Source organism: Fundulus heteroclitus, chromosome 7 (genome assembly GCF_011125445.2).
Source record: "Fundulus heteroclitus isolate FHET01 chromosome 7, MU-UCD_Fhet_4.1, whole genome shotgun sequence".
Lineage (NCBI taxonomy): Eukaryota > Metazoa > Chordata > Actinopteri > Cyprinodontiformes > Fundulidae > Fundulus > Fundulus heteroclitus.
In genome coordinates, this window is record NC_046367.1 from 35504997 (window position 1) to 35522839 (window position 17843).

A 17843-nucleotide genomic window follows, 5' to 3' on the forward strand; every position below is an offset into this window, starting at 1 on the left:
ACTCAGGTTTGGGTAAAGCTATTACCATAACAGAGATATTCTGGCTTTAATTATGATTTAGATATGTTCTGCTGATTATGAAAGCCTGGAGTTAGTGAAGTGTTTGCACTATGATGTTTACGTGATAGAAGGGGAATATTTGAAGAGATAAAAAAAAATACATTATGCTCAAGTCACGCTACTATATAGATCAAATGTTGTAAATATTATTCATTCTACCATTTTGCACAAAATATCGCAGCAATGTTTGAAAGAAAATGTGTTATTTAGAAAACCAATTACAACTTGATGAAATTGCTATTTTGTGTTAAAGGTCAGAACTGCCTCTTAATGCCCCCCTCAATATTACCTGGTGAAATAAAATACATCTCAAGTAATACAATTGCATTCCCAAGCTGCAGCCAAAAGATATGCATTTATGCTCAACACGCTCGGATTTGGTGCAACTCAACTTTAAGACTTGCATCACTGTAATTTTTTTTTATTTGACTTGTATTAATGTGACGATAAATGATGAAGAGTGAATGCAACACAGGCTGCTGCTACCTCAGCACTAACTCAGTCAGGTATCTGTGGTCAACAGAAAACATGGCTCTCTGGAACCAGCAGGGGAAATGTCAAATTTGCATAAAGGCTGTAAAATATTGTATTTCTTGTTTTTCTATATGTTCCACCTTTGAAAGAGTTGGATTGTGGAGTCCCCAGACAGCAGACTAATATTTGTCCCTTTTTTCTTGAGCAAACAGCAGAGAGTTTGATTGAGTGTAAAATTTCAATTGAACTTTTACAATCTAATGAGGAAATGTACTGAAGGATACTCCAGTGAATTAAGTCACTAAGGTCTGTGCACACAAAGCCTTATATTGAAGTGTTTTTTTCTTCACTCTCATCAGATATGTGGCTGTTCCACCTTTTCCCTGGAATTACCTTTTTATCTAAAACATTCTCTGTATTACACACACCTTGTTTCGCTTAAACTCAACAGGATTTTTTACTTGGATTTACTTGCAAGGAATCTGTTTCCTTGGAAGACCTCAGTGCTGAGCTCTACACACAATAAAAATGGTGAAATGCGAATTTTGCGGTTCATGAGGATTAGACCTTTGACTCAAATTCAAAGTATTTTTTATCGTTTCGCAAGAAAATATGCTCCAGCTGTGAAAAGGGTAAAGACTGTGATGAAAAGCATTACACTTGTACAGAACTATTTCCATATTCATCCAGGAACAAAAAAAAAAAAAAAAAAAAAAACATTTGCAGAGGACTCTATCAATAATACTTAGCAATAACACCATCAACAGATCGTCAGACTTGTCCAGATCGATTTGCATGGGTCATATCTGACCCATGCAAATTCAAAGACCACAGCTTTCAGCCAATTAGTACAGATTGTCATAGTCACATTTTGAGAAATGTTAAATGGTTATTTTTTTTCCTAATCCAGAGTTTGAAACACTACAGTTGTGTTAATAAAACAAAAGTCTCAGGGAAATCCAAATGCAGGAGTGCGTCCCGAAACTTTTCAAAGAAGTGGACAGATTGGGTCTACTAACATAAGTTCTTTTTTTTTTTTACATCTTATTAACTGGATAAATGCATAACATAGTAGCTTTAGGAAGTAATAACTTCATACCTTCTTAGGTTATGGGTCTGTTTTAAATACCTACAAAACAGCAATCAAGCAGAAAAAATACATTAATCAGATCAGTTTTTTCCAACATAATGTAACACCTAAAATGTGTATCACTTCAAGCTAAAAATCTAATTTATATATTGTACTTGTCCATTTTTAAATGGGGTTTATATTATTTCCTTCTAAAAGGGGTTAGAGTTGTTGGAGTCAGTTGGCTGGTTGGTTGGCATTCCTTATAACACCTGAATGCTGGTAACCTAATATGAGTGTGCACACTTTCCCAGTGTTTTTTGTATAGTTATATGCCATTGATATAGAATAGATAGTGAGTGAGACAGAGAAAAATGTGTATGCTCACTGTTGTAAATGAATAAAATTATCCATTTAGAACTTAAAAACCACAGAAGGTTGTTGTTCTTGTTGCAGAGGCAACTCTGTTTGATATGTACCTGCTTTGTGCTATAAGTCCTGGGGGAATAGTTCATTTCCCAGTAGTGCCACATTCACGTCAATTTATTTTTAGCTGTACGTGTAAACCATGTTTTCTTGTTTAAAAACAGATTCATGCTGAGAAACGGAGAAACAAAGCTGTAAACACTGTCAAAAAAAAAAAAAAATCAAGTACAAAAGCCCAGAGTGTAGTTTAAGCTACCTTGTATAGTTCCAACGTGTGCAGTATTTTAGCTATGGGTGAAGCACGTTTGGCACCAATTATAAGCCGATGCCTGTAATTGTACAGAAAGAGTGAACAGAATCAAAACATTCTGTGTAATTTATAATAATTGTCTGCATATTTAACATATGCTTTATGGTGTAGTACAAGATGACTGGATGAATATGTCACTGTCTCTTTCTTTGTTTTTAAATTGATATCACTTTTTGCCCAGAGCATGCTTCTGTACAGGTGTGACCGGCATTGAGAGAGAGAGAGAGAGAAGTGGGCAGGGCTGGGTGTTTGTTTACTAAAGTTTGTAGCCTACAGGGCTAATTTTTTCTGAAATCTTGGATCTTTGATCATTATATGCCTCTTTTGAGTTTTCCATCCTCTTCTTTCCCACCAACTACCTTGAATGTTTCTTTCACTCCATTCATAAGTCTCTTCTTTGGTCTTTCTCTCGGCCCCCTGCTTGGGCCTCCGGCCTGAGCATCCTTCTACTGCTCACTATCCCTCCTCCACATGACTAAACTATCTCAGTCTGGCTTCTCTGGGTTTATCTCCAAAACATCCAATGTGATCTGTCCCTTTGATGACCTGCACCAATCTAACATTTCTCTCTATTACTCCAGACTTCTTCAAACATTACACCAGCTGCTTTCTCTGCACCGTCATATGTTTTCTCTAGATCTACAAAAAACACAACATGCCTCCTTTAAAACTGTATTGAAAGCTTTGATCATCTACACTTTAAAATGTAAAAAGCTCTGTTTGGTCAATCTTAAACTGTGCACTTAGAGTTTTTTTTTTTTTCAAATGGTTTGAGAGTTCTGAAATCTATATTCAGTTTGTTAATACACCAAAAGATATTTTCTGGCATGATGTTACTTTACATTTAGACACGAGTCAGCATCCTAATGTCTTGTAAAACTTGGACTAATTGTGAAATGATGATTTATAATAGTTTTGATTTTTGAGACCTTTTTGTGAAAACCAATACAATAACTGGAAATTGGGGGGATTCTTAGTTTTACAAAAACAGTTATTATCTACAAAATCCAAAGCCCTGCCTGTCCAAAATGAGATAGGAACAAACAATAGTATGTTATAAATTGTAAGACAAGACCAAGACCTTGCAACTACCTAAGCAGAAGCACAAGTTGGTTTCCAAAGAATGAACAGCTGTCTGACCAATATAGGTCCTTTCTTACAGGGTGGGTCTGGTTTCTAAAGCTAAAGGACCTAATGATGGCTCCTTGACTGAAATACTCTCTTTTTCTTTCACTCAAACTTGCTCCCCTTAATTTACCTTCAGACATTAAGAGTCAAAGTTAGGCCTTTAGCCCTTTTTTTTGAACTGCAGAGACACAAAATAAATTTAGCAGAAAGATTTGTTATTTTCTGCTCAGTTTAATCAATATTTTCAAGCTTCATTTCTTATTTAGATGAATTCTTCTAGATCATAGGATTAGTGTTTTTAATGTGTTTGGACCTCTTTTAACCAAGTTGAATCAGCAAAAAAAGAAAAAAAATTAAATCGACTTTAATCGGGATTAATCATAAATATAATCCAGGATTTGGTGTAACTATTATTACAAATTGAAGAATCGTAATGATCTTTGTGTCTTTAAAATTGTAAAAAAAAGAAGCCCTTTGATTTTATAGGTGTAATGATTTGTCCTTCAGAAATGAATTTTGATAGAACAGATTCTTATATATTCAATACATCCATTACCAAAGTTTCAAGTAGATATTTGATGACAATGTTGACATAAAACAAATGCCTGAAAAATGTATATCAAGATACATCGTCTACCATGCTTACCTAAACACAGACTGAATTATCACACAAACCACAAATATTCTTACATGAACTCAAAGTCTGCATGTCCATGCGTTTGTGATTACGTTTCAGGCTTCTGATGTTATTCCACAGTTGGGAATCAAAAGGCATTCAGTTCAGTTGCTACTTCATTGAAAATTCAGAACGCTTAAGTTATAATGCGACTTTCATCTTTATTAAAATGCTGAAATGAAATGGTGTGGCTTGCAAGGTAACATATCAGCCTGCATTAATGCTGAGATTGGACATGGTGTGGTTCAGTAGCTTAGTTCAGCCTCTGTGAGCACAAATTCTGCTACCATGTTATAATAGCAGATGAAAGTCAGAGGTTCCGCTGCCTAATGAGAGCTCTCATTATTAGGGTTGTACTATCTTCTGAGAGACCATATGCGAACATTTTTTTTTTGTATATATAAGAACACAGTGCCTGAAGGGAAGAGGAAATATGTGAAGCTTGTGCAGTGGACTGAGGAATTGCCATGCTTTGCACATGAGTGCAAAGAGCAGGGTTCAGTGATTTTTTTCTCTTATACGCCTCAGGCTCACTTCTCTTCAGCTACACTCTAAGCATGCAATTCTACAAAGCAACATAGTACTTGTATACATATGCATAAGCAGTATTTAAATGCAAAATCTAAAAATGTTAACTGTTAATCTAACTGAGTTGTTATTACCTATGACCAACCAAGAGTTTTTTTTTTTTTTTTTTAGTATAAGAGATTTCTGTCACAATCCCCAGATGTTTGATTAATTTAGTTTAGCTTCGGGGATCATGCTTCTGTCAGTGTTTCAAATTAATATTGTTATTAGTCTGTAGATTTTCCTTCTGTCCTGTTTCTGTCGTTAGTTTCTACTCTCTGTAATTCTGTTTATTCTTGTTTTTGTTTGTTCTTTATTTTTTTGCCAGCCTGTATTTTTTTTTGCCAGGTTCTGTATTCTTGTCAGGTCCCGTGTTTCCTCTCTGTCTTTTGCCACCTCAATGCTCTTCCTCTCCCTCGGCTCATCACTTTCATACCTATCACCTGTGCTGATTACTCTCACCTGCCATTTCCTCATTTTTCTTCCCTATTCAACCTGCCAGTTTCTTTTCACCTGTCGTTGGATTGTCTGCTGAGGGTCTGGTAACTACCTTGCTTAAGTATAAATTTTGGTTATTTATAGTTTAGTAGAGTAAATAGTTTTTAGACCACTTCTTACTTCTACTCCTTTCATTTTCATGCAGACGACTCTCCCTGTAGCTCTACGCTTCTCCAGGAGTGAATGCTGCTTGTCGGGACTTTGAAGCAATTAACTGGTTCCCTTATATAGGAAATTTTTGACCAATCTGTATAATCTGATTGATTTTGACTTTGTAAAGTGCCTCAAGATGACATGTTTCATGAATTGGCGCTTTATAAATAAAATTGAATTGAATTGTGCCCACAGAGCTTACATGTTTGATCATTTCTAACCCCCCCATCTATGGAGATTCACATGCATTTGAAGGAACAGCCCTGACCAGGAAGGAGATCTGGAAAGGCTCAAGTCTCCAAAATTCAGCTAATATAAGCATCCTCTTCGGAAGTTCCCATCTTGTCCATGCCCCCTAAAATCCTAGCTCTACAACTTTTGCCTTTATCTGCTCTGCCTCTAGGTTCCTTTCTACTGCCTGTACCATGGTTCTTTTCATTGGGTTGGCTTTCCCCTAAATTTGAGGGTGAGGTTATTCCCAGCCCCTGCCTTCCTGTGCATGGAACACCAAGGAAATCCTTAAATTTGAGGTTATCTTCTGTCAAGGCTATTAAGTCTGAGGCCTCCCATTTTTTTCCTGATCTTTTTTATCCTGCATCCTTGATCTTGGCGTCTCTTGAATCCCTAAAGGCAATAACAACCGTACATTTTGCTACACAGAACCCTTCCACCAGGGATGAGAGGGGTAGTTGTAACACCCCTAATCTGATGTACAGTTCAACAGATGAACTTAGAGGAATCCTCAACCGACTCCTGAGATAGGAGTTGATCTTGCACTCCACATGTTCAACTACAGTGAGTGGGAGTTCATAATAATCCAAAACAATCTGGGAGGGTTTATCCTTTACCGATGGAATTGTCTCGCCTTGGATGAGTAGGTTGTACCTATTAGTGACGTTGCCTTACCAAACAATCAAACTCCTTGATTTCTTGGATTTGGATTTTATTCTTGCCAAAGTTGCAACCTTTTCTAGCTTCAGTAAGAAGGGTTGGCGTTGTTGTTGTCAAATCTTTCAGGTAGCCCCGAATTGCTGGTTGCTAGACCCCAGAAACCATCTTTGTTAATGATAAGGTTCATGCCCATGACAAACAAGATTGGAGAAACTGCATATCCAGTGATTATTCCGCTCCTGAGGTGCTGCCATTGTATGATGTAACCCTTGGCATTAAACCAAATCTTGATCCTTTGAAGGTAGCTGCTGATACTTTCTTGTATATAATTTGTGATATGATAGTGCTTCGATGCTATCCTGATTAAATAGTGGGAAATGAAACTATAGGTATTAGCCCAGTCAAACAACGGTCTAGTCGCTTTAATTGAACTGGGCTTCATGCAACATTTGGCTTAAAAGTGACCCTGTCTTGCAAAAGGTCTTCAGTGGTCCTGCCTCTCCCGAGGTTGTCAGTGGTCCTGCCTATGTCTCTGAGGGTCCGGTGGATACCTCAGCTCCTGTCCACGTTCCTGAACTCACCAAGGATGGAGTCCAGGTCTACCTGGAGTCGTGCCAGCCCTCCAGAGCTCCACCGTGGGTTCCAGCAGTCCGGCTGCTGCTGTCCCGAAGGGATCCATAGTGGATTCCAGCAGTCCAGTCACCTCAGACTCACCAGTCTTCAAGGTCCTGGCTCCAGCCTACAGCCGTCCTACTACTGCCTGCAGGGTTCCAGCCTGCAGCATCAAGGTCCGGGTTCCTCCTCAAAACTCAATGTGCTACTTTCCTTCTGTGTCTTTCCGGGGTTCCTGTGTCGTCGGCCTCCAAAACCTCATCCTGCGCTACTGGCCTCCAGACCTTGTCCTGGAAATGACCATCTGAAGTCAGAATTAAAAGACGTAAAGAGGAAGATTTCTCGCAATCACTGAGCTCAAAATCCACAGAGGTCGCCATTTGTTTCTAACATTGCAATAGTCTCAGTAAAAGTGCCTATTTGGTCTTGTGGCAGTTTGTATTTTATTGAATTTTATCAACATATGATAATAATTCAATAAACCTCCCTCTGTATTTTGAAATGTGTACCACTATTTGTAAAGATGTTTGTTTTTTTGGTGTGTGAACGTATAAAATTTGGATTTGTATTGTTCTTAGCTTGTGTTACTAGCAATGATTAGGGTGCTCGTTGAGTTAAAACAATTGTTAATTTCTATTAATGTACTAACTTGAACATTAGAACATGGTTGAGTTTTGTTATTCCTGTATTCACGTTCCAACTTTTCCTTTTTGTGCAGCGCTTGTGGCCTTTATTCATTAGTAGCTTGACATGATGAAACGCAGCAAAACATCCAGACAGTTGTGTTGACGACTATAGCCTCCGTTTATGGAACACCTTTTCTACTACTAAAATACATAGCTCCCTCCAAGTTCTCACAAAGATAAATGAGAGAAAGAAGAAGTAATTGATTACACCTGTTCTTGTTTCACCTTCTTGAGGGGTACTTAATATATTCTAAACTCAGACACTGCAACTATTCTCAACTAAACCCTTCTTTGGACTAGTCTGTTTAACTTTGCATTAAATAATTTACCATTTCCTCTGTGTATTTTGCAACAGTAAGAAGATTCCCAATTACCTACTAGCTGAAAACTAATGACATTTTATCTGAAAGACAAAGCATTGTTTAGGTTCTGTGCCCTGTCTTTGCAGGGCCCTTTGTCTTTGCTCTGAGCGCCTTCAGATACTGTCCGTCAACTGCAGTTTTTGGGAGGCCTTCGAGTTCCTCTTTTCCCCTCAAGTTGTCTTTTTTGAATGTTTCAGAGAAGCTCTGTGCACCATCCTTTGTTCTTCTGGAAGAATGCTCCTGCCAGCTACCACATCAGACAGTGAGTAAAGGAGTTATGTGATGCCTCTTTCTGACGCATTTTGTTGTAATTTTCAGTACTGTGTGGATCTGATCTCATCTTAGTACTCTACCAGTGTATGTATGTTTTCATGTAGGTAGCCAGAGTTGTGAGTCTTCGCCAATTTCAAGAGCCTTAGGTGAAGACAGCTTGTTTTATCTTATGAAAAAAATTATATGCATCTTTTCCATTTAGTTAATTAACTAACTATGTGTTGCTTGGTTCCCAGCTACCATAACATCCTTCAATGCTTCTGGTGTTATCTTAGTGTTAAACTAACGGCCGGCATTTTTAAATCATTATCACTTAACTTTGGCGTAGGGACTACATGGCTATCTGTAAACGTATCGTATTCATCAGTTGGCCCTTTAAGGATTAAATGGGCTGATAGCTCGGCTTTGGTGACTATTTTCGTACTGTTTCTTAGACTAAAAATGTGCATCTATTAAGGCCTAAGGACTGAGACCTAAGACCCCTCTATGAACTACTAAATCAGCCAGAATGTGTTTGGTCTTGGTAAGGTGTATTCAGAATCTAACCGACGACCAGGTTTGTAGGTTAAAGGAAAATAATATTCACGTTTTGAGATTGCACAACCTTCCGTCCCACGACACTCTGGTGTGGCTTGGTTCTTTGGGTTTTACATGTGGATCTAATGCCTCTGATAACCTCATGATACTCATAACATTGTGCTAGCATGGTTTGACCTTTTAAATGGCTTGACCTTCGGTGGTAGTCAACGCAACCTCTGTGATGTTTGTCACTATAAAAGCACAAAATAAGCCAACATTTGTTTTGTGAGTTTTAGCTGAATGGATGTCATACGGCAGACAAGTTATAATACTGATGTTTCACCCGTCATGATTTTTGACAATATAATGGAAAAACATTGACGTAATGGGAGAAATGTCACCTCACCTTAAAGTCCATTTTCCTTTGAAGTTGTTCTTTGTAACTTTGTAAATGATTGCCAAACAGCCCTGTCAGATAATTATTTGCCTTGTCTAGTGTAATACTAATGCACCTAAAACTTAACAAAACTCATCTGTTTTTGATTTTTTTTTTTTTTTTGTTGTTGTTGTTTTTTTTTTTTGAGGTACCAAACAACTTAGAAGTTGCATTTATTACCAGTTAATCCTTAGTGTCTACTTTCCCCTCAAAGAGGGCATGGCTGTTAGGAGACGGACGTAACATTGAATCCATCTATTAATTTATCCCAGTGTGGTCTAGGAGGTTGTTCACCTCAGACGTGGTGCATGTGTGGAAAAACATAGTTGGATCTTCATCTTGTGTGAAGCCACACCAATGTCAAACTCATTTTTAAGAATATTGGCACATTTTATTATTCAGTACTGCATGGACTTTCAACATATCAACTATATGATGATGTGGAGGGTTTGTAATTTTTGCGACTTTCTACTTTAATGCTTCCTGGTTCTGTTTACTTCAACAGGTCCTGAGCTTCCAGTTCTCCACACCTGCCTCCTATTCCCAGTGAATGCACCTGTCCTTACTCAGTAATCATACACCCGAGTCCTTACACTCCGTTTTCCCTTGCTTTACTGTCCGATCCTCCTGCTTTCCTAGCTTCAACCTATTTCGGTTGGCTTATGACAGAGACTGGTTTATAGAGTGTTTTGGTATTTCTGGATTTTTGGTTGAATTATTAAAGCAGATTTCTATCTTGAGACTCTGTTTCACTACCATGTAGGTGTTGTCCTTCCTAAAACAACCACTGTTGAAAAGTGGCTTATATTATGCCAAAGAATTGACAGCATTTTGTATGATTATGTTAACCAAGTTGTTGAGTGTACATTGTTATAGTAATGCACCCATTAGCATCTGGTATTTTAAAGCTGAGCTGGGAATTTCCTCACTGACCAGATGCTGCCTTTTTATTCTTTGTACATGCAGTCAGAGCAGGACAGATGGGAGCTGGAGACGAAGATGGGTAGCCCAAGAGGTACCCGTGACCCCCTTCCCTGCCCCGTCAGCTGCAGCAACAACATGCCACACGTATCATGACTCTGCTTCATCCTCGACTTTGACAGAAGCTCACCTACCCTCCAGCTTCTTAACAGAGCGTGATTTACAGCAGACTATGTTGAACAGCTTGAGCTACTGGACCACTGAGCCCTGAACAAATCCTTTATTCACCACTGGAGGACTTCCTGTTCATGATTGCCGGGATTGTTTTTTTCCCCCCTCACAAGCTGAGAAATAAGCACACCTATCAATAAATTAAATAATATATACAAAGAATGCTAATGACAATTTCTCATTCTGTGACCGATATCTCAAATTAATAAGCTGATTACATTAATTAACACCCATAAATCACTGGTGTTTGTCCACTGGAAAAAAAAACATATGGAAGAATACCGGTAATTCAAGCGAGCAGAATCTCAAGTCATGCATCTGTGCAAATATTTATTTTCCTCTCCCTCTAATTCTGCAGCCTCTGCCTGTATTAGCGTTAGGAGACATATTCAATAAGCACTGTTCTTCTGAAACAGCTTGTGTACATTCTACTTAGATCTGTCCAAATTTACTATATTGTTATACGCTTTTAGAGTTGACAAAGTATTCTCACCCACTGAACCTTTTCAGTCCTTGTGATTAACGGGCGACCTAACCAGACTGGTCAGAATAGGCACCTGCACCCCCCTGCAACCCTCCATGGATGAATGGATGGATTGCAACTTTCACCTTTTGTCACATTAAAACTTCAAACTTCAATGCATTTTATGTGACAGGCCAACACAAATCAGTGCATAATTAATTATAAAATGAACAAAGCATTTTACATGTTTGCTATTTTGTTTTTACAAATAAAAAATCTAGAAATTTGTGTTTTTGCCTTTGTAATCAGCACATGACTGAATACTTTGCAGACTCACCTTTTGCTGTAGTTACTCTTGCAAATGTTTAAAAGTATATATTCACCAGCTTTGTTCATCTAGAGATTCACACTTTGGCCTATTCCCTGGCAATTGCATTCAAATGTGTACTTTGATCTAAGCTTTGTATCTCGGGATGTATATTTAGGGTAGGGTTGCTGTCTTGGTGGAAGGTGAACCTCCAATTTCAGTGTGTTTTGTAGCCTCTAACAACCTGCAGCCTGTTCGATGGGATTTTCCTATTTAGCTCCCTAAACTCTAACATTTTCAATATTCTTTTCATGTTCAATTGAATGATTGAAAGGTGCTCTGTAAGATGTCCAACGCTTGGAATCTGTTTGTGTTTTTAACCTTACCCTGGTTTAAAACCTCTCCACAACTGTATCCATGACCTACCTGCAATTTTCCTTGGTCTTCGTGATGACGTTCCTTGACTAATGCTCTCTAAAATAACCATCGGAGGCCTTCACAGAACAGTTGGATTTGAACTTTGAATATATTACGCACAGGTTGACTCCATTTACTACCTGCTCTTGGATATTATGTAGTGGTATCAAAGGGGGCTAAAAGCAAATACATGTCACACTTATCAGTTTTAAAAAAATATATTTTTAAACCCCTTCACAAGCGCTGTACTTTGTGTCTGTCTATCACATATAATATACTTTAGACTGATGTTTGTATTTGTTGTATGAGAACAAGTAAAAAAATACACACTTTAAAAAAGGCACTGTAGTATATGTGAGTGAATTAATTATTTCCTTTGTGAAAGACTGAAACAAGAGCTCAATTCAATACATATTTGTATTTCAGAACCTGGTAAATATGTGGCATAAATGGTGTCTTTTGTAATAAACATAATATATACTTTCACTCTAAACCGGTTTATATTAGCACACTGATGAAGATTAAATTATTAATTTCTGCATCAGTGTCTCATTAAATAGCGTTTAGCATCTTGCTGCATTATCACTTTCCTTCTCTCCAGTTTAAGTCTAAAACTTTTTAATGTCTGCACCACTACTTTGCTAAAATCCTCAACAAATTCCCTGTCTGCTACTCGGAAACAGTTTGGGATTTGATGTGCTCTGAATTTTTTGTGAGATTTTGTGAACAAATGGCATAAGTAAAGCATCCACATGTGTCGTGAGTATGTCTAATGCACCGCAAATTACTTTTCCCAGCTGATGAATACTAATGTGTTACTTTAGAGGGGCTGGATTGTCTTGTTTTGGTTAAGGCTTGTTTTGGAGAAATGGAAATCTGCTTATTGGCTTGCTTTATTTCTCTCCACAGAATGTTAATCAGTGAAGCACAGGAAGAGAGAGAGAGAGAGAGAGAAAGCAAAAAGCAGTGCACCATCAAGAACATTATTAAAGTCGAAGTCATATGTGTCCGTGTGTATTGGGGTTTATTTAAAATAGTCAATTCGTGCATCTCAAGTTGAAACCGTCACTCTCTGCTGGCTATGTTGGAGGCTGCGGTCTGTAAAGCAGGTCTGATACTTGGACAACAGATGAAAGTACACCAGGCCTTGACAAGCAATTCCCAGAGAGCCGACCTGACGTAACATATTAGGGCCTGAATAAATCATGTGATGCTGCTGTATCATCCCTTCCCTGATCAATCATACGCGATCGATATATCAGACTTCAGGCAAAATATCAGATGGACAGTTGAGAGTACACCTGGTCATTAGCATCAGGTGAATAATGTGCTGACAAGAGCTGCGGCGGGGGTGGTTATGGGTTCCTAAATAAGGGCAAGGGCAACAAGGGGTGAAAGACATAAACACAGCAAAATAGTCAAAACAATCATTCTTTTTTTCCCCCCATTGCAAACTAACACAAATCAATTTACACTATTCTGTGAGTCTGTGTATCAGCCATCTGCTGTGTTAATTCTAAGGATGGCTATTGGTTATTGTTTCTTTGAATAATATTCAGCTCTATGTCAGTTGTTAATAACAAAATCAGGCCATTCAGTGTTATGTTCAGCTATCTGACAACAGAGCGGCATTGTTCAGTCAGGTTATGAATGCACATCGATTCTTATTTTGTTCTGCCCTGTGAAGATAAAGAACGCAATAATGCTTTTTTATTAAAAGTATTGCCATGGCTCCTTCAGTTCATCAGGGCCCTCTCTGAGATAACGCACACTGTGCGACTAGTTGCTGATTAATTCATATTACACATGCTCCCAGCAGGGACAAAGAGTCCCACTCCAAAATGGTATTTCTTTATTCTTTAATCATTAGTGAAGATTTCAACTCTGCTGTTTTGTTTTCAGTGCGCACACGTTGTATATTTGTCTGACTTCACAGACATGCTCCCTTGTTTCCCTTTGTCATGCTTCCAAAACCAAATTGTTGACAATAATTTCTATAATACATGTTAGTTATAGCTAAACATGCCATCATAATTAATATAAAGATTTATTTTTAGAGATATTTTGCTTCTCATATTACAGCCTCTGTCAGTTTTACTGATTAATTCTAATTATTAGGATACTTAACAGGTTTTATTGCCCTATATTTCTTCCTTCTTCCTAAAAACTCCACAGTTATATTGTTGCTTGGAGGTTCAAAATGGATCACAGTGGAAAGAGGTCATATGTAATCAAGACTGAGTTGATGAAATGTTCGCACTGATTGAATTATTATTATTTGGTTCGTTGTTTCTTTAAACAACAGAAAATTGTTTTTGGGCTGAATTGTGCATCTTGTTAAACCAAGTTAGCTCTGTAAAGCTCAGTAACTATTATGAAAGTTGCAAAACTGACAGATTTCTACAATCGTCTGTGTACATCCTGAGCTGGATTCTATCTCAAAAAATGTCATCATGGTGACAAAGATTATTGGTTCTTAATTTTCACAAAAGACAGAAAAGTAAAAACACACTCAAAAATAGCAACAATAGCTATTGTCAAAAACTTGTATTTCTTTCTAAAAAATGTGTTAAAATTGAAAAAAAGTATTTAATAACATAGCTGACAAATTTTTTTCTATTGCAGAATTTCCTATTGCAGAATTTGACAAATACATTAAAAATATAATAAATGCTTTTCTTTTAAAGTGCTGCGAAGTAAAGTAAAAAATATTCTGCTTTGTGGGGGGTTAGTTTGATGACATCACAAATATAAAAAAAAAACAATAGCAGATGATTAATTTTTGCTTCATTTAGACATCGTTTCATAAAATTAAAGTTAAAATTGAGCTGCAAGTGGTTTAACTTTATGTCTGTATACCAGCTTTATTTCTCTCCACAAATGCTGCTTTTGTGTCTCTGGACCTTGATACCACCAGCAATTGTCAAGAATGAACATCAAAGACATTTGCTTAACACTTAGTAATATCAATGGTTTTTCATTTTCAGATTTCCCATGAAAATGTTTCTGAAGTGGATGCAAAGTACGCTAATTAGACGTAGTGGCTGGATGCCAAGGATAGGAGGCTGATATCCAATAAAGGCATTCAGTATAACAGGTAGCCAAAAATACCCCACCTTGATCCACCTCATAACAAGAACATTTTACAGCATTAAGGCATAGTTAATTATTGTTTGATTTGACATTTTGCAGTCAATAAACTTAAAAGTAGAGATCCTTCCCTCTGATTTTAATTAAAATCATGAATGTGAATAACTGAAAAGTTTTTCATCCTTCCTCTGTGGCTTTGTTTCTTACCACCACAGACAAAGGGTCATATACTCCCTGGAATTTCATCAGTCAGACCCAAATTAGCAAAGTTTTTGCTTTCTTATCATCTAGTCTTGTTCATAAAAAAACCTGTTAAATTATCTGTGGATTCAGATGAAACAACACGATGGCATAAAACCTCCAGTTTGTAAGTTTGTGAAGCAATCCAACATGGTGATATCATTCTACTGATCAAATGAAATAAAAATGTGGTGCTTGAAAGAGGTTTGTGTGCTCTGCTCTGTTGATATTTATTCAACAGGATTTTTGCCAAACAGCTGTAGTTTGAGCAGTCGTTCTAGCATGAAAACCGCCTCAGATAAACAGCTGCAGGTCTATACGTTGAGACAGATGTTCTGTTGGAAGGATTTGAAACTCACGTTCACCTCCACGTCCAACCACTCATTTCAAACCAGCGCTTCAGGAAATCAATCTTAAGCCTTAGAAATACTATATGCATTTGGTAATGTGTTAAAAGTAGCAGGGTATTACTGTACTGAACATGTAGAGCGTTTTTTGATGTGAATATGAAAAGGACCACATTAACAGTAAATCTGTGCATGCTGCATGGCTGTCATTTTTCTTCATTTACCTGTTTGAGTATAGCTGAGTGAAAGAAGCAGACATGCTTTTTTTCCCCCCCGCCTATTTGACAGTCGACTCACAGACATCACATTTAATGACATGGTGTCATTGCTCACTTGCCTTCACATGTGGAGTTGACACATCTCCTATACATACATTTCAGTTTAAGAGGTTAAAAAAAGCAAAGAAAGATATATGTGTATTTCTATTGTTCACTCTTAAGATGAAAGTTAATATTCCTTGAAGATTATACAGTTGACATTTTTTTAGAAGGTGTTGTGGTAAGACAGCTCATTTGAGAAAAGGAAGCTGTATATTTTGTTATTATTTTATTGCTGGAGGGACATTTGAAAGATTCTTTCTTCCATACTAATTATATTTGTTAAAGGTCTTGCTTCCTAATATGACATGTCACCAGAAATTCAAACCTTCATTAGGTCTTATTGACCCATGTCTATAAAATCTAATAAAATGACACTGAAAGATTGCAAAGAAAACAGGCAACATCATATCTTACAAAGACGACCAGCTAAATAATCACCACGAAAACTAAAAGGGAAAATTTTATAATACAAAACAAATATTTTAAATGTTATCTACAGTAACCTGATTACATCTAAAAAAAGAGAAAAAAAGTTTGTCAGGCTTTTAGGAGTTTTAAAAAGGGGTTTAAACCTAATAGATTATAATCTCTACATCATAATTAACTTTAACACATAATAAATTACAATTTTGGGATTTAAAATTTAGATTAGAAATCACACTTCTTTTAAATAATAGAAATAAAATAAAAACTCTGTTCCGGCACAGTCAGTTCATTGACGGGTTCTTTTACCTGCACTTCAAAAATGTTAAGAAAGGTGGGACAACGTTGCAATCGGCTTTATTGGGATAATGCTGCGCACTGAAGCGTTGCACTTTTTCAAGTGTTTGCTTGCTCTAGAAAAGAAAACTCCAGCATGTGGATACCAGCATGCCAGGCACAGGATAGCAAGGGAATAAAGAGCACACATTCCATCAAAATAAGAGCCCTTAACAAAAATATAGGATGTCAGACGTAAAGCACTCACTTTTATATCTGGGGATCATCATATTTGCTTAAACTGTGACAGCAACCAGAAAGCCATTCGTTAGACTTCTCTTTAGAAATTGTGTGGCATTTTTATTTAGCAAAATCTCACGGGGAAAGCTATCATTATGCACCTGTTAAATCTGTAATTTTTACTGAGCTTTGTTGCTCAGAATGTCTCGGGATTTTTTTTAAGTAACCCAGAACTTCTTTTTATTATTAGAGTATAAATATATCCCAAAGCAGAGGACTATATCTTGGGTTCACCAAGTCCTCATAACAACCTCTTTATTTTAGGGCATTTGGAAAGATCTTTACTAAGGAAGCCAATAATTGTGAAGGGTGCCATATTAAGATCCAATAAAGTTCAGAGCTCAGTGAAGTAAAAAAAAAAAAGTTTGTTTGGGGGAAAAAAAAAAGAAGTTTAATCTCAAGTTACGGGTCTTTTTCATATTTTATCTTTTCACATGCCCATACAGTGTATTTTGATCTAAGCTACGGTGCCTTTTTTCCATTCCTTTTCTTTCAGTTTTACATTAGCACTACAAAAGACACAATCCCTTCAAGGTATGTGGGCATGAAAAACCAAAGCTGAAAGGGACTCTCTCTTTGACTAACAGATTAAAAATCATTGAAAGAAAAAAAAAAATCTAATTTCCTGTACTGAACAATGCAAACTTTAAATCAAAGGAATGGGTATGTTTTTAATCTAAAAAAGTATTTCACCCAGCGAACCAAAGATGAGACAAACTGCAGCTTTAATAAGATCACCATAGTACATAATGCCACATGACCTTTTGCGAGGCTTTTGGCTTCACCTCCAGATTGGAACATTTAGCTGTCGCTGTAGCCAATTATTTCTCAGGTACCTCCTGTTGTGCAGGATGATAACACTTAATTAGCCAGAGAATGCAGGGCAGACTCCCTCTTTTCCCTCTCATCTCCCATTCTCTTTATCTGTCGTCCTGTCTCTGCTGGAACACAGCTCTCCAGCAGGGTTTACTGTGAGAGCCAATCACGTCCACTCTGCCACTCTAGCCCTCGCCGGCATGGCAAGGGGTCGTGGGCTTCTGCTGTATGGCTGGGACATAATCAGGGTCTGCACAGGTATCATGCTTTCAGGGGAGAAAGGTCACAACAGCAGCGGGCAGAAGGGAGGATGAGGGTCCATCTGCCTCTACAGCCTGAAGGGAGATCATCATCATCACTGTCCAGCAGGGCAGAAACAAGAGGAAAGAGGCTGCACTGAAGGGGATTGAAATGGTGGATAAACTCTGTCCTACAAAAATAATGTATCTGGGGTTACATTCAAGAGCACGACCCAGCTTAGAAATAGACTATGATAAGAATGAGCAACAAGAATATTCACAGGATGAAGTTAGAGCTTGAAATGCAGCCAAC

The 17843-nt window shown here is 37.5% G+C and overlaps 1 long non-coding RNA gene across 1 annotated transcript; it reads left to right on the forward strand.

The window, feature by feature from the left end:
* The first annotated feature begins 6520 nt into the window (after positions 1–6520).
* On the forward strand, positions 6521–11344 carry LOC110366757. Its single transcript, XR_004931409.1, has 5 exons — positions 6521–7040; positions 7147–7236; positions 8110–8174; positions 9646–9709; positions 10107–11344. It is a non-coding gene; the product is annotated as an uncharacterized LOC110366757 (long non-coding RNA).
* The last annotated feature ends 6499 nt before the right edge of the window (positions 11345–17843 follow it).